We start from the raw sequence: 26,109 nt of genomic DNA on the forward strand, positions 1-26,109 counted from the left end.
GTCAAGGAGATTGGACCTTGAGTTCCCATGGGAGGAAGGGAGCTACATGTTCTTTTTTGTGTTTTATTATGTATATATATATATATATATATATATATATATATATATATATATATATATACACACATACACATACACTTACACTCATATATACACATACATATATAATTAATACAATAGTATATGTATAATTAATTTTAAAAATAAATCTACATATAAACAGATTAAAATTAAAATTTCTTACTGATAGGGTAAGTGATCAAAAAAATTTTGGATACAATTGGCATAGTGGCCAGAATTAACAAAGGAGACCTTGACATAAATCTCACACTTGCAATCCATGTGACCATGAGCAAGTCACAACTTCTCAGATACTTAATTTCCTTATATGTGAGTTATGGTAATGATTATCATTTTGTCTACTTTCCCTGGACCTTTTTCTGGAAAAATTATGTCTATTGACTCCATATGGTTCATAAAGGATGCTAGCATGGGTTTTTTCTGCATAAAATATACTTCCAATAAAATTTTTGACAAGGAGGAATTCACTCAATCATAAAAGTAATTATTAAGAACTTGCTTTATGCAAGGAACTTTCTTAGGATACCTTCCAATACTTTCATTTATGACCCTTTATCATCTGTCTTTCACCTACCTGACCAATCTTATCTCAAACATACTCTACATTACTAGCTAACTGGGCTTCTTTCCATCACTCATTTTAACAGATCTCTCTTTTGCAGAGAGATCTTTGAACCTCTGTGGCTTGTACACAGTAGGTGCTTAATAAAGGTTGAACCAAGTATTTACGCATCTAATATGTGTTCAGTTCAGTGGTGGGCTTTTTAAAAAAGGTTTCAAACATATGTTTTATAAAATCCTTCTTAATATAAAATGCTTATAATTAATTTGTGATATATATTCCTGTATATGAGCTATAGCAACAGGACATAAATAATTTTATCATGTGAGTTATAAGGGTCAAGTACTACATTCTTATTTGTAAGAATCCTGCAGCATATTTCTAGGTAAATGAAGTTCAAAGAACTCAAAAATGGTAGCTTCCAAAGGGAAATGAACTTTTCAATGGAAAATTATAACTCCTTATTAAAATTTTATGGGCAGTTAGGTGGTGCAGTGGGTTAGAGCACTGGGCTTGGAATCAGGAAGATTTATCTTCATGAGTTCAAATCAGACAATTACTAGGTGTGTGACCCTGGGCAAGTAACTTAACCCTGTCTGTCTCAGCTTCCTTATCTGTTAAATGAGCTGGAGAAGGAAATGCCAAACCACTTCAATATCCCTGCCAAGGGAAACCCAAATGGGGTCACAGAGAGTCTGAGATGACTGAACAAGTATAACTTCATAGCCCACATAACTAATATTTTCAATTTTATTGAAAAACATACAGACGTATGGTCATAACAAGGGCCATTAACTATGTAACCTCCAGTATGTTTCCAAACTTATAATGTTATTTGGCTTTCCTTTCTTCGGGGTCAAAAACCACTGTGATGTAGGGACTCTGGGCTTATAGGGTTCAAACAACCGAAAGTTATATAACATCTACATTTTATCTCAACAGAATCTCATAATAATTCTGTCAAGTGATGACTATAAGTATTATGATATTGGTTTTACAGATGAGAAAACAGGCTCAGAAAGGGTAACTTTTCACTTTGTATAGGAAGTATCAGAGGCAGATTTCAAACCAGGTCTAGTGCTTTATCAACCCCAGCATGCTGTTTAACCAACAGCCCTTTCAGTTACTAGCAACTTTCATAAGTATAGAATTTAGTGGTAGAGGACTTAGGGCACCTAGGTGGAACAGTGGATAAAGAATCAAATTCAAATTCAGCCTCAGACGCGTACTAGCTGTATGACCCTGGACGAATCACTTGACCCCAGTGGCCTCACTTTCCTCATCTGTAAAATGGGCTGGAGAAGGAAATGGCAAACCATTTCGGTATCTTTGCTAAGAAAACCTCAAATGGGGTCACAAAGAGTTGGACATGAATGAACAATGACAAGAATTTAGTGGTGGATGGTACCTTCAAGATTATCCAGGCCAACTCATTTGACAAATGCGTATACTACAGCCCATAGAAGTTAAGCAATTCGCCCAAGATCATAAAAATAGTAGCAGAACCATTTCCAAGGCAAATGGCCTTTTATACTACATCTCTATCTTTTGTGATTTGTACATATATTTTAAAACACATTTGGAGCCCCCGTGTAATCAATGTGGGCATAAATATACTACACGTTTTTTATCAGCTACTGAACAGAATTGTATAGTTTATGTGATATATAACTGTAGCCTATACCTTTCTATTTGTAACTAGATTCTAAGGTAGTCATGGGTGAAGGCAGAAAACTTGCCTTATTTAATCATTTTGTGAAAGATGACTCTAAATTACGTACTATAAATATTTTTATACAAATCCCCCACCACCACCACTTTTTTTTTTTTTTGTCTAGGGGATATAGATCTAGCAGTATTGACCTCAACTCTTTAATGAAGTATCCACTTTAAAATTTTATCTAATTCCCTTCTTAGGGGATGTATTTTCCTTATCTAGTTGGGCCCAGGATTATCTCTTTCATTTACAATTTTTGTTTCCAATGAATCAGACCCAGCTCTGCCAGGTTGAGGGAGAAAGAGAAAGAGAGAAAGAAAGTGACAATGTGATGAATAAGTGGAGTGTTGCTAAGCAGTGGTTTCAGAAGTGACACACATAGCCAAAAGTGGGTTTTTTTTTTTGTTTTAAAAAAGACAGACAGAGAACAAATGCCTCATACCAGTGGAGATAATAGGAACAATAGCTGAGGTTTTCAGGCTAAATGGTTTACCTTGGATTCCATGTATAGGAGCTGACACTGGGCTTAGCAAATTGGGAACAAGGCAAGGGGGTCAGAAAATCTAAGAAAGTCCAAATCAATGGGTAGAAGAATATGTCACTGACAGAAACTTTGTCATGCCAGTCCCTGATTCCTTTATCCCTTTTTTGTTAAAAAATATAACAAAAAGGGCTGGAAAAAAAGCACAGTGAGTACCCTGCCTGTGTAAGCCTCGTCTACCTGCAGAGTTTGCCTTCTGTTTCTGGGTAATGCCACCTTGCTATTAGCACAATCGTTTCTAACTCTCCACTATCTTTCACAGACAATCTCTATTATATAACTTCTTTTCATCTCAAGCCTGCCAGTTGGAGCATAATCCCAGCTTGGGTTCCTTTATTAGTTGAGCAAGTTTTTTTTTTTTTAAATGGGGGGGGGTGCAGGGCACAAAACCTCCCTTTTAAACAATACAGAATTATACATCTGTGTGTACAGCACATTTTAAAACAAACATAGCAGCATTTTCTGATACTGGTAAGAATAGACCATAGCCATTATTTCATTCACTCATAATTTAGTAAGCACCTACTTATGCTAAAGGTATGGCACTAGGCAAGGTTAACTTTGCACAGGCTGTCTTCTGCCTATAACGCTTGCTCATTCTCCTTACCTCTTAGAGTCCTTAACTTCCTTCAAGGATCAGTTCAGTTGCCACCTTTTATACATGGTCTATTCTGAACCCCCAGCTACCCATGTCCTGTGCCCCAATTAAGTTTTATTTATTTGGTTAATATTTTATACTTATTTTTCTGTGTACATGATGTTTCTCCCCAATAGAAAGTGGGCATAAACATAGTCAGCAAATCAAAACAAATGAAATGCTAAGGCTCGGAAACAGTCAGACCTGATTAAAATCCTATTTCTGACATTTACTAGTTTTGTGAACATGGCTCTCTTGACTTGGGTTCAATATCTGTAAAATGAGAAGGGTTGGACAAGATGACTTCTAAGGTCCTTTCCAACTCTAAAGCTATGATGATATTACATTAGGTACTTATTAAATACTTCTCAAATGAACAAATGATACAAAAGTATAATAAGGCAGTTGCTGCCCTCAAGGAGATTAAAACCTAAAAAAGATAAGACAGAGACATTCAATTTCATTTTGCTATTGAAGAAGAAGGGCCACAGCAAATCATGAAAAATTTAAATAGCAGAAACTAATGATTCACAGGAATTTCAGTTAAATGTTTTCTTTATGCCACAGTACTACCCACATATGGTTACTGCTGCTCAAAATGCTTTATTTTAGAAAGTGAAGTGGTATAGCAGATCAATCACTAAACAAAGTCAGGATGGTTTCAGTAGTTGAAATCTGCCCTTACTTACTATGGGATGCTGGACAAGTCACTGAATTTCCTTTTGCCTGAGTTCTTTCACCTGTAAAATGCGGATAATGGGGCCTACCTCCCAGGGTTGTTATGAAGATAAAATGAGATAACATTTTTAAGATATTTTGCAAATCTTGGGGAAGCTAGATGGCGCAGTGGATAAAGCACCAGCCCTGGATTCAGGAGTACCTGAGTTCAAATCCATCCTCAGACACTTAACACTTACTAGCTGTGTGACCCTGGGCAAGTCACTTAACCCCAATTGCCTCCCCAAAAAAAAAAAAAAAAAAAGGAAAAAAAAAGATATTTTGCAAATCTGAAAGTGCTATATAAATGCTATCTATGAGTTATGAAAAGATGGAAAAATAAGCTTAGAAGGGGTAACTTTTAAAAAAGAAGAGAAGGTGGTGAAGATTTATGCAAGTTATACCACTACCAGACCTATATCCCAAAGAGATCATAAAAAAGGGAAAAGGCCCTATATGTGCAATGAATAGTTATAACAGGTCTTTTTGTGGTGTCAAAGAATTAGAAATTGAGGTGATGCCCATCAATTGGGGAATGGCTGAACAAGTGTGGCATATGAATGTAATGGAATATTATTTTGCTATAAGAAATGAGTTTCAGAGAAACCTAGAAAGACTTATATGAACTGATGCTGAGTGAAGTGAGCAGAACCAGGAGAACATTGTACACAGCAACATCAACTATGATAGGCTTAGCTCTTCTCAGCAATATAACGATCCAAAACAATTCCAAAAAACTCAAGATGGAAAACGTTATCTAAATTCAGAGAAAGAACTATGAAGTCTGAAAGCAGATTTGTGAACAAACTACTATGTAACTTACGTTCAAAAACTCTCTAATTCCAGACCAGTCTCGTCATACCTTAAGGCCTCAAGTCCTATAATAGCATCCCTAGATGGCACAGTAGATAGAGTACTAAACTTTGAGTCAGGAAGACAAAGTTCAAATCTGGCCTCAGACCCTCTACTAGCTGTGTGACACTGGACAAGTCACTAAACTCTTCTGTGCCTCAGTTTCTTCAATTGTAAAATGGGGATAATAATAGCACCTACCTCCCAGGGTTGTTGTGAGAATCAAATGAGATAGTATTTAAAAAGTCCTTGGAACAGTGCCTGGTACATAGTAAGCATTAAATAAATCTTTCCTTCCTTTCTTTCCTCCCTTCCTTCCTCCCTTTTCTCTGCCCCTCCCTCCCTCCCTCCCTCTTAGTACAAGGCCTTGCACATATTTGGTCAATGGTGAAGAATAATGATAAATGACTAGAGTTCAAACTACTGACTACAGAAACACAATCCCCATTAGTAGGCCTAACACAGGTCCTTTAGGCCATAATAGGGCTATCAGAACAAATAAAAATACTCTAACTACATCAAGGTAAGCAACCAGTTAGTACTGAACTGACTATTCCAGGTATGCACTCAAATATTTGTTGATCTGATTTTAATATAACTTGTTTAGTCACCAAGGTTTTTATAATTTAAGATAGAAGCTGTACAACTTAATTTAATAGGCAAATGTAAACATTACAGCAGAATTTTCACCTAGGGTTGTTATAAGGATAAAATGATATTTGTAAAGCACTTTGCAAACATCAAAACACTATAAAAATGCTATTATTGTTATTGTTGTTGTTGTTGCTATTACTTTTTCCCTTTTCTGGGGAAAAAAAAGAAAACTAAAATTTCCTGTTAGTTCCTTATCTACCACTGTGAAAATAATCAAGTGAAAAATGGGGCCTGGGGGGATTAGTTCTCCATGCCAGATGTCTTATCAGGGGACAGAGTTCTGGTTTTCCTCATTTTGATACATAACTTGAAGAATGTCAGCATTGTAAGAGCAATGAAGATCCATCTTGTATGATGTCACTTTTTACAGATGAAGGAATAGGGCCCGCAGAGGTAAAGTGACTGACCTAAGCTTGCATAGCTTGTTAGCGGTGGAGTCATGATTATAACCTGAGTCTCTTCTAGTAAGTGGTAGAACCAAGATTAAAACCAGTGTCTTGTTACTGGGAGCTAGGTGGAACAGTGGATAGACAGCTGGGCCTGGAATCAGGAAGACTTATCTTCCTGATTTCAAATGTTTATGTTAAAATTCTAGCTAGTCTGTCTAAAATATCTAATGAGTGGTCACCAATAAATTATAAGCTTTAGCAAGAGTCAGGCTTTTAAGCATTTATTAAGGAGAATAAGAATTTGGTAAAGAGAGAGAGAAAGGCCTACATTCATCTTTCTATTAAAGGGAGGGCACATTTCTAGCTCTGCTCTCCGCCAGAGTCCACAGGAAAAAGCCCAAGTCAGAGCACCAGGCTCCCCCTTCTCCCTCCCACAAGAAAACGTCACTTCCTGATGCCAAAGAAAAGACGCATGGTCTTGCCCTCAAAGACCTTCACCTCATGGCGGAGCTTTTCTACACTAAGTCTCCAGCAGGTGGCGTCATTCCAGTCGTTACACAAATCTGGTCTCAGACACTTACTAGTTGTGTGACCTTGGGCAAGTCACTTACTCCTATTTGTAGTTTCCTCATCTATAAAATGACCTGGCGAAGGAAATGGCAAACCACTCCATTATCTGCCAAGAAAATCCCAAATGGGGTTATAAAGAGTCAGACATGACTGGAAACGACTGAAAACAGAGTTATAGCCTGAGTCTCTTCATACCTAGTCTAGTGCTCTTTCCAATATGCCACATTACCTCCTCGTAGCCAATTTGCTCTAGTGTAACTCCCAAAGGTGGCACGTTGTAGTTATTCACAAACCTACTCATTCATTATTTAACAAACACCCACTACTTGCAAGGCACTGTTCTTTAACACTTCCACTTTAACAATATAGTGGAAGATGTCTCAGTTTTGAAGTGGGATGTATTTTTGAGTCACAAAGACCTGTACCATAGCAACTAGATTCCCAGTGCTCTGTTCTAAAACTAATCAAAGCAAATAGGTTTCATCACAGTTAAAATGCTTTGCAGTCCAAAAAAAAAAGTTCCTCTTCTGTTTTCATTTCATTGAACATGGGTGTGGGCTTATATTAAAACCTGACAAGCAAGCTGATGAACAGAATATGATTGTATTAACTCTACCAGTGATCTATATGGGACATAAGAAAAATGTTTATGTTGTTAAAGGAGATATTTTTATGTAAGAAAATGGGGGGGGCAGCGAGGTGGCGCAGTGGATAGAGCACTGGCCCTGGATTCAGGAGGACCCAAGTTCAAATCCAGCCTCAGGCACACACACTAGGTGTGTGACCCAAGGCAAGTCACCTAACCATCACTGCCCCCCCCAAAAAAGGGGGGGATTCATGTCTTTCATACTATATTTCAGTTCTATAAACTCTCAATAACAAAGGATTCTATGGGAGCTAGAAAAATAGTAGGGGGGATATGAAAATATACATATTGGTTTTGCTCTCTCCTTTATAAATTTTCAGCTCCAGAAAGGAAATTCTGTATTTATATTTAATACCTCGGGCTTGAATGCCATAGCTTATTTGAAGCTTTTATCAAAGGCCACAGTTTAATTTACTTTATATGCAGTCTCCATAACAACTGAAATAATGATGGAGTAGAGGAAGGTGAGCTTGGAAGGTGCTAATAGGAAGCCAGCATGAGACTCATACAAGATGAAGGTATTATCTTGGGTATAGCCATCTAATGATGTTATCACAGTTAGATGTTAACTTTTTTTAAAGCATATCCAAGGGCAGCTATGTAGCACAGTGGATAAAGCACCAGCCCTGGATTCAGGAGGACCTGAGTTCAAATCTGACCTCAGACACTTGATACTTACTGTGACCCTGGGCAAGTCACTGCCCTGAAAAAAAAGCATATCTATTAAGATATGATCTTAGTCTGCCAAAATAATTTTCCTAAAGCACAAGACCCACCTTTCCTTGCATTTGTATTCCCAGGACCATGTAGCCTACTACAGCCATAAATATATATCAGAACCAATCTTGTGTGCAAAAAATATACAACTGCCCACGTGATCTTTTTTTTTCTTTAATGAATTCAGAAGATATCCCTGACAGAAATGAAAACAAGAAAGCTTGGTATCTGAGAACCAGCTCTTGTCTACATCATTTTAAATCAGTCTCCTAATTGGTACTTAAAATACATTCATTTGCATTCAATCACAAATATTTTACAGGCATTATTCAGACACATAATTCTACTTTCTATGGTCTCTTAAAGATGTTAATGAACCAAACGCAAGTAAAAATGATGTAGAGACACTCCGAACAAGAATACAATAGCTGGACTATTAGAGCTTCTTAATGATGAGATGCCACAGCTGCTATTAAGAAACTATATTACTGTAGCTTCACTGTTGTCTTTTGTAATTGCTCATTTGCATCATGAAATTAACCATTCTGGCCCAAGAGTCAAAGAAATGAACTAATTTTTTAAAAAGTCAAAATGCATTCCTCAAACTGAAAGCATTAAGATAATCTAGGGACACAGTGCTAATTAAATGAATAGATTTTTATAAAAAGCAAATCAAGACAATCTAGTAACTCACCAACTAAAATTTATGAATAGACCTTTAAAATCCAAGTCAAATAAAATGTAAGCAACACTATCTTATGTAAATAAATGCCTTTTTGAACAACACACTTTTCAGGTAATTCATTTGGAGTACGCCTTATTATAAAGCCCTGTCTTGAAGTCCATTACACAGAACTATGGCATTAATAGTACTCTCTTATAATGAGGTCTTTTAGTGCTTCAATGACTAAAATATGTTTTGAAAGGGATGCAAAGTAAGTTTGCCTCATACTGGCAACATGGTACAATGTTTAGAAGCAGCGTGGGAGTCAGAGAACTTGGGTCTGAATCCTGGAGCTGCCACTTATTACCTGTGACCTTGGGCAAACTCTCAGCATCTCAATTTCCTCTTCTATAAAATGAAGAAGCTGGATGAGATGACCTCTAAAGGGCTCCTCCAGCTTTACATCTATGACCCTATGAATCTGATAAAGAGAGTCAGCATTTGGGTTATACTCCATCAGTACCAAAGTCAATTAAGTTCTGAGAAGTGTGTTAACTCTTCCAGGACACCGTTATCATCAGCAGTGAGTGAGATGCTATGGAATCATGCCCATATCTAATGATGGAAAGATTAAGGTGAGGAGAAGGCAGATGGTAGGGGGCAAAGGGTACAACAATCTAGGACCACCAGTAGGTGATTACAAGTCCAGGAGAAAAATTAGCATTTGGCTAGTGCTGGTAATTTAAAAGTGGTGGCCAAAGTGCTGCCATGATCCAACATGAAGGGTAACACTTCGGAATCATTTAGTGGTAGCAAACTAAGACTTAGTTCAGAATGTTGGTACATGAGTACAATTCATAGCAGTGTTGGGTTTCATTGTGTTTAATCCTTTCCCATGAGTTGTATAGCTGCCTTGGGCTTTAGGTACTAAGATGTGAGCCTGATGGGGGAAGTCCTATTTTTGTATGTCCCTCTGAGGACACTGTGTCTCTAGAAAGTCCCTCTCTTTAGTCTCTTCTGTCATCGGACTGTGGAAATAAGGGAGAGAGCCCACTACTATCACTTGAAAATTGTGTAAGAAAGCAAGATGACAAATATTTGTTGAAATGACCTGAATATCTGTTCCAAGCATGCTTCTCCATATGGCACATATTTCATCCCACCAAAGAAGTTCTAAAGAAACATCGAAGAATATGAATAACAGTATCCAAAAATTGGGCCTACCCTCCATCAATCCAATACTTATTGATTAGGTATTTACTATCTGCATGGGATTGTGCTAGATGATAGTTATAATAGTAACAACCTTTTAAAATAGCCACTGCTCACAAAGAGAGTACATTCCACTGGGAAATACAAGAAAACAGTTAAGTGTAGGATAATTGGAGGAGGCTAAAATACTAACACAATGAGGAGTTTAGAAAAGCTTCCTATAGAAGCATCTTGGAGAAAGCATCATTTGGGAGCAGCCTGGGCCAAAGATGAGAACAATGTCCATTCCATGATGAGAGTCATGGAATGAATTCAAAGTTGGTTGGGGGACAGGGGTGGTTAGTGTTGGGGGTGGAACAAATAAGAGTATGTTCTGGGAACTAATGTGAAATCAACCTGAGAAAGCAGGCTAGAGCCAAAGGACTAAGGATTTTAAATGCTAGAGGAGGGAACCGTATTTTATTCTGGAAACAATAGCATGCTGCTGAGGTTCTTGTCAATGAAATGATATGGCTGGACTTGTACTTTAAGCACATTATTTTGGAAGCTGTGTGGAGGACACTCTGGACAACAGAAACTGGAAAAGAGTATGTTGGGTTTTTAAAAAAATATTTACTATAACTGTTTTTTAAAAAAATATCTGTTTTGTCAGTGAACATATTCTTATTTATTAATATTATATACCAGTAAAGGATTTGACTGCACGTCTCCCTAACTTCTCATGGTCTCAGGCTTTGTAATAGAGGAAGCGCTGTCATGAGGTGGAAGTAATCTGGAAAAGTTTGTAAAATAAAAGCAAACAATTTAATAAAACTTTAAGAAGAGTAATTTTAGATGTTGCCTCACCTTATTTTTGTCCCTTCAATTAAGAAAGGAAAATGCCCCAATCATAACTAATACTGGGGGCAGCAAGGTTGGCCCAGTGAATGGGACTGAACTCAGGAAGACCTGCATTCAAATCTAGTCAGATACTTAATAGCTGTGTAACAATGGGCAAGTCACTTAGCAGTCTTCTACCTTTTCTTCAGCTATAAAATGGGATAATAATAGCTCCTACCTACCAGGATTGTGAAGATCAAATGAGCTATTTGTAAAGGACTTAGCATAGTATCTTCAGACAGTAGGTAATTAATAAATGTTTCCTTCCTAATGAAATACATGCTGTATATGGATAGTCAGACTTGGCAAAGGCACTCAGTTCATTTTGACAAATACTTATTATTATCTTACCTTGTCAGGCAGTTTCCAAGAAATAGAAATGGACTCTACAATGATAATAATGCACTCTATGGTAATTTGGAGGTTCTAGCCAGAGGCTCAGTGATTGTTGAAGTGTCCTCTAGATAGAGCTGTCCCAAGGTACCCAGTGAGGAGGTGGAGCAGCTCAGTGTAGAGGACCCTAGCAGCCTATTAATGGGCAACAAGTAATTTAAGAATCAATTTGTGGGGATGCTTTCATACTCCCACTGTTGATGGGGCTATTGCCATGGAGATACTAAGGACTGAGGGAATGGAGTGAGAAACAAGTTTCTTTTAGGCTCAGCTATTTAAAACACACCTGATTAGTCTTAGCTGAGGCATTCCTTCCCTGATAGCAATCAGTCATTGGGATTAGAGGAGAAACCCATACCTCCTAACACCATACAAGATGTACAACCTTAGTTAAGTTCCTTAGCAAGCAACAGGCTTAGAAAGTAGCTAGGCCTCAACTTTTTCAAGGATAAAAAAAGAGAGCTGAATGATCTTGATAGTAATTCCAAGATCTCAAGGTCATTAACATAAAACACACACACACACACACACACACACACACACACACCAAAAACACCAAATTTCAACTTGGGAACTGACACCTAATAGTTGACACCACCATTACCTAGCACCAACTAAAACTGCTAATTATACATAACCATCTTATACCATCAATTCAAAATCAATTTTCTGGTTTTGAATAACAAGCTTCCTTTAGCTAACTGCTAAATCAAAATCTAGTTAGTGTCCTCAGTAGTCAAACCTGTGTGTAAGGTGAGAAGCAAGCATGGGAGGAGTAAACAGCCAACTTTGTGTTATAATTTGAAGACCTTTCTAAGTACCATTTCCCCCAAAACTATCTTCCCCCACTGCTTTCCCACAGTCCCTAAAATTCTCATCATTAAACTACATCTGGTTTAAGAGACTGCATCCTTCAGAGGTTATTATTACAATGACTAAGGCATTATTACTTGATTTTGTTGTTGTTGGTATTTCATTTCAGTCATTAATACTCGCCCAGGGTTACACAGCTAGTGTCTGAGGCCAGATTTGAACTCATGCAAATCAAACTTCCTGAATCTAGGCCCAGAACTTTATTCATTATACCACCTTGCCACCCCCATTATTATTTAACAGGATAAGGAAATTATAATACTTTAGGATGGACTAATTTATTAGTAGTTATTTACCTGTCACAGAACACTAGGGGAATGGATGATAGCTCTGTCACTTGGGTAACACTAATGCCAGGCAACAAACATTTATTAAGTGCCTTCTATATGCCATATATGAATTGTTAAGGCTGACCAGTTAGAATGAGGACAGGGGCACTCTGATTTTAAAAAGATAGCATTGGGGCAGCTAGGTGGCACAGTGGATAAAGCATGGGTACTGGATTCAGGAGTACCTGAGTTCAAATCTGGCCTCAGACACTTGACACTTAGTAGCTGTGTGACCCTGGGCAAGTCACTTAATTCCCACTGCCCTGAAAACAAAAAACAAAAAAGATAGCATTGTGGACTTAGGTAGGCTTGGAAAAGAGGAGATGCACCCAAGGAGTGGAAAGGGCACCTATAGGTGAGACGAAATATATGGAAAGTAAAGGAATCTACTTAATAATTCTGCCAATGGCTGGTTCTGAATTGGTTGTTGTTCAGTTGTCTGATTCTTCATGACCCCATTTGGGGTTTTCTTGCCAAAGATAATGGATTGGTTTGCCATTTCCTTCTCCAGTTCATTTGACAAATAAGGAAACTGAGACAAACAGGGTTAATTGACTTGTCTAAGGTCACACAACTATTAAGTGTCTGAGGCCAGATATGAACTCAGGAAAATTAGTTTCCCTACTCTGGCCCAGCACTCTATCCACTACACCACCTAAGTGCCCTCTGAATTAGTTAGTTTGTTCTTATACAGGAAGATTTTGGATGAAATATAATATAAGTTGTTGTAAAACAAGAAATACAGTAATGGAAACCACAATGGAAAGGGGAGGGGAGAAGATACTTAAGGACTTGGAACACCTTTAGTAGTTTTGCTCCTTGCCCAGGAAACTGGGTGGGTGGGTAGGGGGTGGAGGGTGGGGGAACAGCGTTCTATTGTTTTATAGCCTGCCCCTCCCCTTTTCTTTCATTACCACTGAGAAATTGAATGCAGGTGGAGTATCAATTAAGGCTGAAAAATAAATCTTGGTGCCAGACCGAACGGATGGTCAACAATCTACCAGCATTACTACATCAGGGATATGGTTACCTTCCCCAAAGGGCTTGAAAAGCAGTTGGCCAAGGGGAGGGAGATGCTCCCGTAGCACTGAGCATGACATGCTCAGTGACTCTAGCTTCCTATTCATGTGCAAGGAAAGATTTCCAAGTCGGTGACGGGGCAATGTAGCTAAATAAAGACGCCAGATGGCACTTCTATACGTAAATATGATTTTAAAATTTTGATCCAAAAGTCAAATGCAGAATGTAACATTCTCTCCTCTAGTAGCAAACAGTGGATGGTTTATTTAGAAAAATTTATTACGATAATGATACCTTATAGAGACAGCTATGTCTAGTGGGTACATTCAGGAACAACTGGATTAAAATCCATGACACTTGCTGTGTAACCTTAAGCAAGTAATTTGGTAGGGGAAGTTTCCTACACCAAGAACTCCCCAAGTTCATGATGAAATCAGATCGTTCACGTGTTTACGTACTCGTTCCTTACAGGTTTTATAGTTTTCAAATTACACTTCACATACTTTTCAGTTTTTAAAGAATTTAGGAATAAAGGACTGATTATCTCTCTCAGTATGTAAAACTATCACATTTCTCTACTACCACTACCTTCACCACTCCATTAGCTAATATTTTAGCACCTAAAGAAATGCAGTTAGAAGGGAGGGATATTTATGGGAATTTCCTGAATTGCTTGCCACATTCTAGTAGCTTCTCTAGGACCAATTTTTCAATGAACACACATATGACCCTTTATTTCAGCCACAAGCCTACTAAGGGCTACAATCAACAGTTCAAAGTGGGCTGGAGGTCTCTGTGGATTTGCCAAAGTCTAAAATCCTTGTACTTCTAAGTCAGTTGACAAACTCTCTTTGGGATTATCTGACAAATCACAGTATTTGAACTTTCCCCAAGGTTTTTCAAACTCGAAATATCCCAAGCTCATATCTTTTCACCAAATCACATATTCTTCTTGACTTACTCTGTTGTACCACAATGTACCTAACCACCCTGGCTCAAAACTTAATATGTGAAGACTGAGGGAGAGAAAGGAGTTAGCTAGGAATTCTATCATTTGCTTAATTTACCATTATTACTGTTCCTTGTGGTGTTTCTTTTTGTTTTTGTTTTTGGTGAGGCAATTGGGGTTAAGTGACTTGCCCAGGGTCACACAGCTAGTAAGTGTCAAGTGTCTGAGGCTGGATTTGAACTCAGTTGCTCCTGACTCCAGGGCCAGTGCTCTATCCACCGTGCCATTTAATTGCCCCATGGTGTTTTTTAATAGTATTTTGTCCCCAACTACATGTCAAGAATTTTTAGTATTCATTTTAACAAGATTTTGAGTTCTCAATATTTTTCCCTTTCCTTCATCCCCTCCCCTCTTCCTAAAATGGTAGGCAATTTATATATATATATATATATATATGTATATGTATATGTATATATGTATGTATGTATATATAAAGAGAGAGAGTATAGAGTATATATATATATACACACACACGTATATACATGTACATATATATACATATATATACAATGTGTGTGTGTGCACTATCATGTAAAACATATTTCCATATTAGTCACAGTTATGAAAGAAGAAACAGATCAAAAGGAAAAAACCCCATAAAAAATAAAGTTTAAAAAGTATCCTTCAATCTGTATTTAGAACCCATCAGTTCTTTATCTGGATGTGGATAGCATTTTCCTTCATGGGTCCTTTGTACTTGTCTTTTTTCATTGTGTTGCTGAGAAGAGCTGTCATTCATAGCTAATATCACACAATGTTGCTGATACTGTGTACAATGTTTTCCTGGTTCTGCTTATTTCACTTTACATCAGTTCATACAAGTCTTATTGTGCAATAGCATTCCATTACATTCATATAACACAGCCTGTTCCGTCATTCACCAATTGATGGACATCGCCTCAATTTCCAATATTTTGCCACCACAAAAAGGGCTGCTATAAATATTTTTGCACATGTAGGTCCTTTCTCCTTTTTTATGATCTCTTTGGGATACAGACCTAGTATTGTTATCGCTGAATCAAAGGATGTGCACAGTATGGTTACCCTTTGGGCATAGTTCCAAATTGCTCTTCAAAATGGTTGTTGGATCACAACTGGTTCACAACTCCACCAGCAATGTATCAGTGTTCCAATTTTCCCACAACTCCAATATTTATCATTTCCCTTTGTTGTCATATTAGCCTATCAGAGATACTTGCTATAAAGATTGTTTCCCAGCTTTCTGTTTTTCTTCCAATCTTGGTTACATTTGGTTTTATTTGTGCAAAAGCCTTTTAATTTAATATAGTCTAATACAAAATTATTTATTTTACATTTTGTAATGCTCTCTACCTCTTGTTTGGTCATGAATTCTTCCCTTATCCACAGAGCTAACTTTTTATTAAATGTAGTTTTCTTCCTTAATAATTTCTTGAAAGATGATATCCATGGCCTCCTTTTGATTATGGCTTTCAGGTAGTCCAATGATTCTGACATTGACTCTCCTGGATCTGTTTTCCAGATCAGTAGTTTTTCCAATGGGGTGCTTTACATTTTCTTCTATCTTTTAATTCTTTTGAAGTTGTTTGATTGATTCTTGATGTCTCATAGAGTCACTAGATTCCATTTGCCCAATTCTAACTTTTGTTTTGTTTGTTTTTGTAGGGCAATGGGGGTTAAGTGACTTGCCCAGGGTCACACAGCTAGTAAGTGCCAAGTGTCTGAGGCCGGATTTGAACTCAGGTACTCCTGAATCCAGGACCAGTGCTTTATCTACTGTGCTATCTAGCTGCCCCCCAATTCTAACTTTTAAGGAGTTGTCTTCCTCATTTAACTTCTGTACTTCCTTTTCCATTTGGCCAATTATATTTTTTAAGGAGTTGTTTTCTTCAACGGATTTTTGAATCTCCTTTTCCATTTGGCCAATCTCTTTTAAGCAGTTGTTTGTTTTTTTCCAAGCTCTTGGCTCTTTTTTTTCATAATTCTCTTGTATCACTCTCATTTCCCTCCCCAATTTTTCTCCTACCTCTCTGTAGGGACCAATTTTTAATTGGGGAGTGTAAGCTAAGCAGCTCGCTGCAATATTGGGGCAGGGAAGGAGACTGGCAGCCTCCCTCAAAACAGAATAGGATTTATTTTAACAAGGACGAACTTAAAAAACAAACAAACCCAAAAACAGAATCAGTAGGATCAAGGGAAAAGAAATAAAATAGGGAACGGGAAATTATATAACCTGAAGAAATACCACCGCCCAGGAATCAGCTGAGAATACACAGCAGAGCTCCTGTCGCCTTCCAGCATCTAGCTAGAATGGCCAATTCTCCTCCCCCAATCCCAGAAACCCTCCAGCCCCCAGCCAATTGGATGGCTGCTCTGACAGTCACATGACTGCCCTCACTAGGCTTCCAATTGTAATGATTGGAATGACGCCACCTGCTGGAGACTTACTGTAGAAAAGCTCCACGATGAAATGAGGGTCTTTGAAGGCAAGACCAGGAGTCTTTTCTTTGGCATCAGGAAGTGATGTCTGCTTGTGGGAGGAAGAAGGGAGGAACCTGGCACTCTGACTGGCTCTCTTGCCTTTGGACTCTGGTGGAAAGCGGAGCTAGAAATGTGCTCTCCCTTTAATAGATAGATGAATGTAGGCCTTTCTCTCTCTCTTTACCAAATTCTTATTCTCCTTAATAAATGCTTAAAAGTCTAACTCTTGCTAAAGCTTATAATTTATTGGCGACCACTCATTAGATATTTTAGACAGACTAGCTAGAATTTTAGCTTTAACACAATCATTATAATTTTGCCAGGCCTATGTAAGCATCTACGGGTGGTGATGATGTGAGGTGCCAGCACCATGGCAACGGCTACAACCAGTGGGTGGAGCACCGTGCGGTTTGCAGAGCCCCGGCCAGTACGTGCTGAGGCATAAAAACCTCAAATAACAATTAATTCTTTACATCTCTCGTATGATTTTTAAGCTCCTTTTTGAGCTCTTCCATGAGTTCTTTCTGGGCTTGAGGTTACTTCATGTTTTTGTTTGGGGCTTTGCCCATAGGTGTTTTGACACTGTTGTCCTCTTCTGAGTTTGCATCTTGATCTTCTCTGTGACCATAATAACTTTCTATGGTCAGATTCTTTTTGTTGTTATTGTTTTCTGCTCATCCTTTTTGGCCTTTTTCCTTTCCTTTAAATTTGAGCTCTGCTCCCTGGGTAAAAGGGGCACTGTCTCAGGCTTCTTCTGCCAGGGGCTGCAGGGCCTGGATGTTTATCTGGTGCTGCACTGATGTTGCCCTGAGGGCCACAGAGGACCCTCACATCTGGTTCTAGTCTGAGGGGGTAGGTTGGGGTGGAGTCAGGGGTGGGTGTCTGGCACTGTTGGAGGCTAGAGAGGTCTGGCAGCTGCTGAGCCAGGGTCCTAGTGCTTGTGTCTGGCATGCACGGAGGCTGGTTGGGTGTTTCTGTATTTCCACAGGGCTATAGTGAAGCACTTGACTGTCTGGCTGCTGGTAGCTATTTTCCCAAGGCTATGCTGAAGCACATGGCAGTTCTTAGAGCCGGAGTCTGTCCATTACCTAGGCTACGCTGGAGCACATGATCAGGGTCCTGGTATTGGCATTTGCCTGCTGCACTGCACTGGGGCTCAGGATCTCCTGCTGGTTTGCAGAGGTAGGGCTTGCTACTGGCTTGCTGGGATGCTTCCTTCCCTGGACTTCTCCTCTGCCCTTTTACCCAAGTGAGACAGACCTTTTCTGCCAATCTTCCAAGTTTATTGGGCTAAAGGATTGTTTCATCCCATCTTATTGTTGGTTCTGCTGTTCTAGGATTTGTTCAGTGGCAATATTTTATAATTGCTTGGAGGTGAATATGAAAGAGCTATGACAATTTACTGCTTAATCTGTCATCTTGGCTCACAGAACCTTTGCATTTTTTTTCTGATACCACTTCCTTAACTCATACCCTCATTATATCTTGCCTAGACTACTGGAAGAGTCTCCTAACTGATAATTTCTTCTCATTTCTCCCTAATCCAATTCATCTGCTACACTGTTAACTGATTTATCCTCCAAAACAAAAGTTCCAACCAACCAAAAGAATCACAAATTTGAGAGCTGGAAGGGGACATCCAGTCCAACCCATATACAAAGGAATCTCCACCATAACATGACAAGTAGCCATCCAAACAATGGCACACAAATCCAGAACAAAAAATTCAATTAAGTTCTTCCTCCTTTTTGTTGTACACAAATAAATCATTCTATTCCAGTACTCAAAATCTGGCAATGGTAATTTGCCTAGAGTATGAAGCTCGAACTCCTCAGGCCAACAGTTAAGGCCTTCTACAATATGATCACAATTTAATATTCTAGGTTTCCCCTAAACATACTTTCAACCCTAAGCAGGACAAACTATTTACTGTTCTTCAGACACATTCAATTCTTTCTTACCTCTTGAACATACTCTTCCCTTGGCCTATAATGTCCTTTTGCCATCTAAATCCTATCCATCCTTCAAAGTCCCACTAAAATGATTCCTCTTTCATGAAGACTTAACTGACACAACTGGAGCCAAATGGTTCATTTCTCTAAAGTCCCACTGTGTTTTCAAAATCTCTTATTGAATTTATCCTGTGCTGTGGTTATATGTGTATATTATCTTATTTTCCCTCCTATATCATAAATTTCTTGAGCATGAAAAATGCATTTTATTCATTATTTCATGTATGTTAATGTTGGGATAGTCCACAGAATGCTGCACTTTGGAGTTCAAATCCCAGTTCTGAAATTTACTTATCACAACCATGGATAAATCACTTAATCTTTATCAGCCTCTGTTTCCTTGTAGGTATCAGGCAAACAACAAATATTTCTTAAGTGAGCGGTACATAGCAAAATGTAAGACTAAAATTAGTCAGAAAAATATATTAGCCAGATTACATATATACATATTTATGCATACATATGCCATGTATCTGTCCATTTTAGTTTTCTATTTTGTATGCAACAAATTCACAGCCAGTCCATATAATTTGGAAGGCTCACATTTTTATGGTTTTCAAAGCTCTTTCACTATATCTACACTGTCTCCTCTGATCTTCAAATAGTAAAAGTGAATATCATATGGGTATCCCCAAAATTACATGTAGGGAGAGCCTTCAGGCCAACCATTTCTTCATTTCTTACCTGGCTACATTACTTTGGATTTTTCCATCATGTCCCTCCACCACCCCCCTGGCTTGTTAACTTCTTTTTATATGGTGTCTTACCCAATTTAACTGTAAGCTCCTCGGGGGCAGGGATTGTCTTTCCTTTTGCTTAGCACAGTGTCTGGCACATGCTAAGCACTTAATAAATGTTTATGGAGTGACTGACATCTACAAAAACATGAAAACTTTCATCTCAAACTCAACATTACAGTTATTTTCTACAAATGAAAAAAAAATATATATATATACCCATAGATTAAGAAAATAAGCATGTCTAGATATTTTTAAATGGAATGACGAAAAATATTTGGGATAGGTTTAGAAAATATTTTATACATCTTTGTATCACATAAAATACCATTGAAATAGAAAAACCCTATACACACAATGTTCCAGTTGTAGGAATACATTAAGAATTTGGCTTTAACTACTGCTATAAATCTGGATAACTAGGATAATTTAATCAAATCTTAGTCTTCTACTCATTTCTCCCTATGGAAATTCCATTGTTGGCATTCCACCTATTCATCAGAATATCTTGCTGTGTGAATTTCAGTACATGCAGCAATAGAAGCAGACAGGTAACGAATGTTTCTCTTCCTACCAAATGACTAGCCTTAAGACAGGATGGCATGAACCTGGATCTCTGCCTTTATCCTGAGACAAATTCTACCCATGTGCCCTATAGACAAAATAGAAAGATGACACAATAAATATTTATTCAAACAGCATTCCTTCCTACTAATTTTCCCTCTCATACTTGGGCTTCCTCCCAAAACCTCTACCTGAAGAACCTGTTATACTTACATCCTCCTTATGCCATGTCAATCTAATTTTACCTCTTTAATCCAACCATGTGACTTCTGCCCTATCTATATACTTAGTTCATACCTGTCTAGTCCAGGTAAGGAGTGAATGAGGAAGATGATCTAAACATCACAGCCGAGCCTAGAGGTTCTGTTTTGTGTCAAATCACAGAATGGCTTAATATCTATGAAACATATTTAGTGCTAAGAAAAAAAGATATTTAAATAAAAAAGAAAATAAGAATTTGCTTTTCGTATAATAGAGCTGGTTCAGTCACTTATAGGTAACCCTGCTTGCACAACTACTTGGAAGCAAAAACAGCTGAAGAGTTGTTGACTATACTTAGTCTCGGTATATCTTGTAAATAGCTTCAGTTGTCCCCAGCATAGGAACTTCATACTCTTCTGATTGGAATTAATTCATAGTAATAACCTATCCATTTATTATGGATAGCTGGCACATTATAGTTTACAAGCTGTCTTCAGGTATATTATCTCATCTGATGTTCGAAGAAGTCCTACTGAGGTAGAGGAAGGGTGGGTGAGATTATCCCCATTTTAGAGATGAGGATAGGAGCTCTGTTTTATGCAGTTGGTTGTCTTTTAAAAATTAATACACTTGGCTTCCAAATATATTTGCCAGTGAGGGTCATAGGAATTATTACTTTCTAACTAGATAAATTTGTCCTGAATAGGCTCAGAGGAGCATTCTGGGGGATGTTTAGATGAGATGTTTGAGGGAGATCATTTTAAGACGCCCCTAGAATCTTCTTTATCCTTGCAGTTATTTGGGAGCCAGAAACTAGTCATTCTACCAGACAAGGAAATTTTCTCCTCAACATTTGTTCTTCTTGCTGCCCTGGTTGCCTCCCACTTTATTACATTTAGGTTTTATTCGCTTACTTGTAAGATCTTAGTAACTAACAACCCTGTCTTGGAGGCTTAGAGGAAGTAATAACCCTATTCATCAATGGAACCAGTTTCTTGGTTGAAACCAGATTTTCAAATGATATGGTAATCATTTTATTAATATTAGGTGACAAGACAAATACTCCTATAATAGACTACTTGAGGAAAAGTGATTTTAATAGTCACTGAGAGGAGGGGAAAGCGTATTTAGGTCATGAAATATTTAATAGTAATATTATAATAAATAATTTAATAATATTACTTAATAATAAAATGAGCTATATTTCAATGACCTTTCCATATCCCCTGGCATGCCAACTGTTTTACACTGGTTGTCTAAGTCTCATCTCTTAATTCTTGTGCAGAATTAATAGGGAGACTTAATGATTTTATTTTGGCCACGGGAGTATATAAATTGCATTATTGGAGTCTCTGCCTCCATTGTCCACTCTTTCCTTTCCAAACCACCAAATTAGAGGTTTGCTGAAGGAAAATGTCTAGAAACAAAGGGATAAGAGAAATTGGAGTGGTAATCCTTGGGCCACTATGTTTGAACTACAGGAGACTGGCATGCTGGTTTGGTTCACGTGCCAGGATTCATGGAATAGTCTTCTCTTAATACTCTATCAGACTATAATAATATAGAAAGAATAGCAGGATTATAATACATAAACACAATCTAGGATACAATACAATAATACATAAAGAATAGTAAAGGATTCCATCTTCATTCCCCTGTCTTCCTACCACTACCACTGAAAAACAAGAGAATGAGGCCACTTTGGTTTCACATGAGCAAATTTGCTTTAGTATTTCAATTAACCATGTCCACAATATCCCCATAACTGAGGATAACAACACCTGCCCTTACTATACCTCAACTGATCAGAGTATGGAGCCCCCATCGCATCCTGAAGACAAAGACACTATAGGATGATCAGTAATGTCGACATACAAGTGAAAGGTTTAAACAAAGATATGCTGTTTAGCCATCACTTTACAAACAACTTGCCAATGTCATGCAAGTTTTGAAGATGTCCCAGAATCTCATAGCTGGAATAAAATTTCAGAAGCCACCCACTCCAAACTACATACGAATAAGTCTGTCCTCTACAACAAGCAGTCATCTAGCCTTTGCTTGAAGACCTTGAGTAAAAAGGAACCTATTGCCTCCCACAATAGTCCGTTCCATTTCTGGGCAGAGCTTCCTCTTGTTATTGTCAATAACACACATTTATGTAGCACTTTAAAGCTGACAGTGTACTTTAAAGATGCTGGCTCATTGGATCTACACATTGCTCTGTAAGTTTGGGGTTTTTTTGTTTGTTTGGGTTTTGTTTTGAAGTGGACCTGTGATTTCAACAACATAGTAAACTCCAGTGAGAAAATTCCTCCTAACAGTGAAGACACATTCTTTACAACTTAGCTTAAGTGGCTTTGCTCAGGGTTACAGAGCTAGTACAAGTTGGGTCAGTTAGCTGAGTACAGGTCTTTCTGGGTTTCACTGTTTTTTCTCACATTATGTCTAAATATACTAACTTGAAATTACCACATATTGTCCATAGCTCCCTTTCCCAAGTGACAACTCTTTAAATATACTTGAAGACAGCTAGCATATCCCTTTAAATATACTCCAGGCCCTCCTATGGCATGAACTCAGGACTCTCCATTCAACAATCCAGAAATGGTCTGACCAGAGCACAGTTCAACATTGCTATCATCTCTCTATGTCTCTCCTAACATAGGCCAAGATTGCATTAGCTCTCTTACCTGTTATTCATCACAGAGAAGAAAGTAAGCAACAACCTTAATGGCTAAAATGTGTTTGTGTTACTTTACTTCAAAAGATTAACCCTGGGAATAACAACAAAGCTAGCAAGGAAGGAAGGGAGAGGGGAAGGGAGGGAGGAAATGACAGAGGGAGAAAGGGGAGGAGGGAGGAAATGAAGGAGGTAGAGAGGAAAGGAGGGAGAGAGGAAAGAAGGGTGGTAGGGAGGAAAGGAGGCAGGGAAAAACTAACTTAACTCTACTAGTTTTACCCATTCTCACAATGATGGTCTAAGTGCCTTGAGCAAGGTACAAGATGAGACTACAGGAACCTTAACATTTGTATACTTGGAGTGAAAATTTATTAGTTCCTTACTTTTAAAATTTCACATTGATTTTTGACAAGTTGACCATAAAAATACCCTATGTTTTCATTCTGTGTTTTAACAGGATGAAGAACATGAGCTACTATAATCATTAAGATATGACTTTTGGGGGGCAGCTAGATGTCGCAGTGGATAGAGCACCGGCCCTGGATTCAGGAGTACCTGAGTTCAGGTCCGGCCTCAGACACTTAACACTTACTAGCTGTGTGACCCTGGGCAAGTCACTTAACCCCAATTGCCTTACTAAAAAAAAAAAAAAAAAAAAAAAATATGACTTTTTACAAAATATTTTGCTATTAGGAAAAAAAAAAAAAAACCTTGCACATCCTTTTAATATCCATAGACACAGAAAGTCTAATTACAACTGGCCAATAAAAAGGATTCCAAACTCTATCCAACTAGATTCATGTAATGGCATGTGTATAGACAGAGGGCCAAGAGCACAAAACCAAGTCAAGTGTCCCAAAAGTGTACAAGAGATCTGTCAATCTGTCTCCTAGTGGTTACAAAACCAGGAAGATGTTTCAAAGAGGTCATGGCTCTGTTCCCTACGGGCCAGGAGGCCAGTAAGTTGACAGAGTTCTAGGGTTCTGTCCTTAAGTGGGCAAGAGGTCAGGAATACTATGATGAAATGAGGTAGAGGATGACCTGATATAGGGGCCAGTGGGTTCCAATTATCAACCTGTAGGTAAATACTAGTCAGGGAATACTATATTGGATATGTATCTCTTCCAAAAAATTTGGTAAGAGACTGGATCCAACAAATTATACCGAACACAGAAAAAGGCAAAACTGGTTTTGATTTTTCCCCTTTTTCCTCTACTACTACACAACTATCTAACTTCATACAATAGACATATCTATCACTAAAAAAATTGAGAGTAAATCACGATCTGTATTAATCAAATAATATTTGTGAATGTGCCGTAAGTTTACTCTTTTTGAGGAATCAGGAAGAAAATTATTCCATAAAATATTAACAATTAATTTACGTGGTAAATTCTTGAAATATGGATAAGTTGCTCATGACTGTTTTACTGAATGAAATATTTGTATAATGTGTCTTTTCAAAAATGATGCATTTCTTTCTATTTGCACCTTTTTTCTTCCTTTCTTTTATTGTGCATGCTTTTTCATCAGGATCTGAGCTCCCATTGAGGAACTACTTCTTTGCACCTTAAGAATTGGGGTAGCTAGGTGATTCAGTGGATAGAGAACTGACTCTGAAGTTGGGGGGACCTGAATTAAAATCTCACTTCAGACTAGCTGTGTGACCCTGAGCAAGTCACTTAACTCCAATTGCCTTTAAAATCAAAACCAACCAACCAAACAAAAAACATCTGGGGCCATCTTCAAGTTGTCCTGATCTATATCTTGCGACTGGACCTAGATGGCTCTGGAGGAGAGAGTGAGGTTGGTGACCTTGCATAGCCCTACCTCACTTAAATCCAATTCAGTGCAAGTCATGACATCACCTTGATGTCATGGTCCTCTTTGAGAATAAAGTACAAAACAACAACAACCTTAAGACTTAGAGAGTTGTATAAGGGCACCAAAAAGTTAAGTGACTTGCTAAGTTCACCTAGACAGTATATTTCAGAGACAGAATTTGATTCCAGGTCTCCTAGGCTTTGAGATCAGTTCTCCATCCACTACCCCAAGCTGTCTATGTCTTTACCCATCTCTGACCCTCAGCACACACTTCTATGCCCATCTCTGTCCCTCTGTTCCTTGTATCCTTTTGTCTCTCCCTCTGTGTTTTTTCCTGAGCTGAAATCGCTCTCCATTTTCTTGCCTTGAAGTTTCTTTTCCCAGAACCAAATGTTAAGTTACTAGGAACTCACGTGACTAAAAGTATTTGTGAAGAGAGAACTATGTTCTTTGAACCCTCTAATCTGTGACCTCCTGGCAACCGTGTTGTTGTTACATGAACTCTGGGTCCATAAAAATCCAATTTATTACAAACGCTTATTTTACAGTGATCGGTCAGCTAAAAATAGAATACTTTTTAACCTTTCAAAATCATTTACTCTCTCTAAAAACATCCAGGACAGGGAATGTTTGCTATTTCATAGGAGTCAGGGGCCAGAATGACCCAGATAGGGGCCAAGAGAGCATAACTGAGGGGGTGAAAGTGGGGAGGGCGAGCATAGACCATGATTGAATGGATTGCCTCATAGCATGCTTCCTCTACCTAAAACACTGTGCTCTAGGAATTTGAAGAATTAGATCTATTCCTTATCTTAATGGTCATAAAACTCCCACATTTGGTGACAAACGTTATTATTTTCCTCTTATTACATGTAAGGAAACTACTGGTAGTTTGACAATTATTAATGAAAGTGTTTTAAAGGCACTGATGACATTGTTTGGCTAGGAACTGGTGGGGAGTTTAGCCTGTTATATGTGTGTGTTGGGATGGTGGTGGCAGGAATTAAAGGAGAAGAATAGAGAGAATGGTGATAACTACCTTCAGGTATCTGAAAAAGTGTCATTTTGGAAAGGGATGGAACTAAATCCCTCTCTCCAAGAAGCAAAAATAACTTAAGATGAAGTAAATTTGGGTTCAAAACAAGGGGGAAAAATCTGCTAATTAGTGA

At 38.1% G+C, this 26,109-nt stretch overlaps 1 protein-coding gene across 1 annotated transcript in view; it reads right to left on the reverse strand.

Annotated features, from left to right (window-relative positions):
• COBL (cordon-bleu WH2 repeat protein) overlaps nt 1–26,109 on the reverse strand; it is a 366,578-nt gene that overhangs the window by 271,441 nt on the left and 69,028 nt on the right. The window lies entirely within an intron of this gene.

The sequence above is a fragment of the Dromiciops gliroides genome, chromosome 1, assembly GCF_019393635.1.
Source record: "Dromiciops gliroides isolate mDroGli1 chromosome 1, mDroGli1.pri, whole genome shotgun sequence".
Lineage (NCBI taxonomy): Eukaryota > Metazoa > Chordata > Mammalia > Microbiotheria > Microbiotheriidae > Dromiciops > Dromiciops gliroides.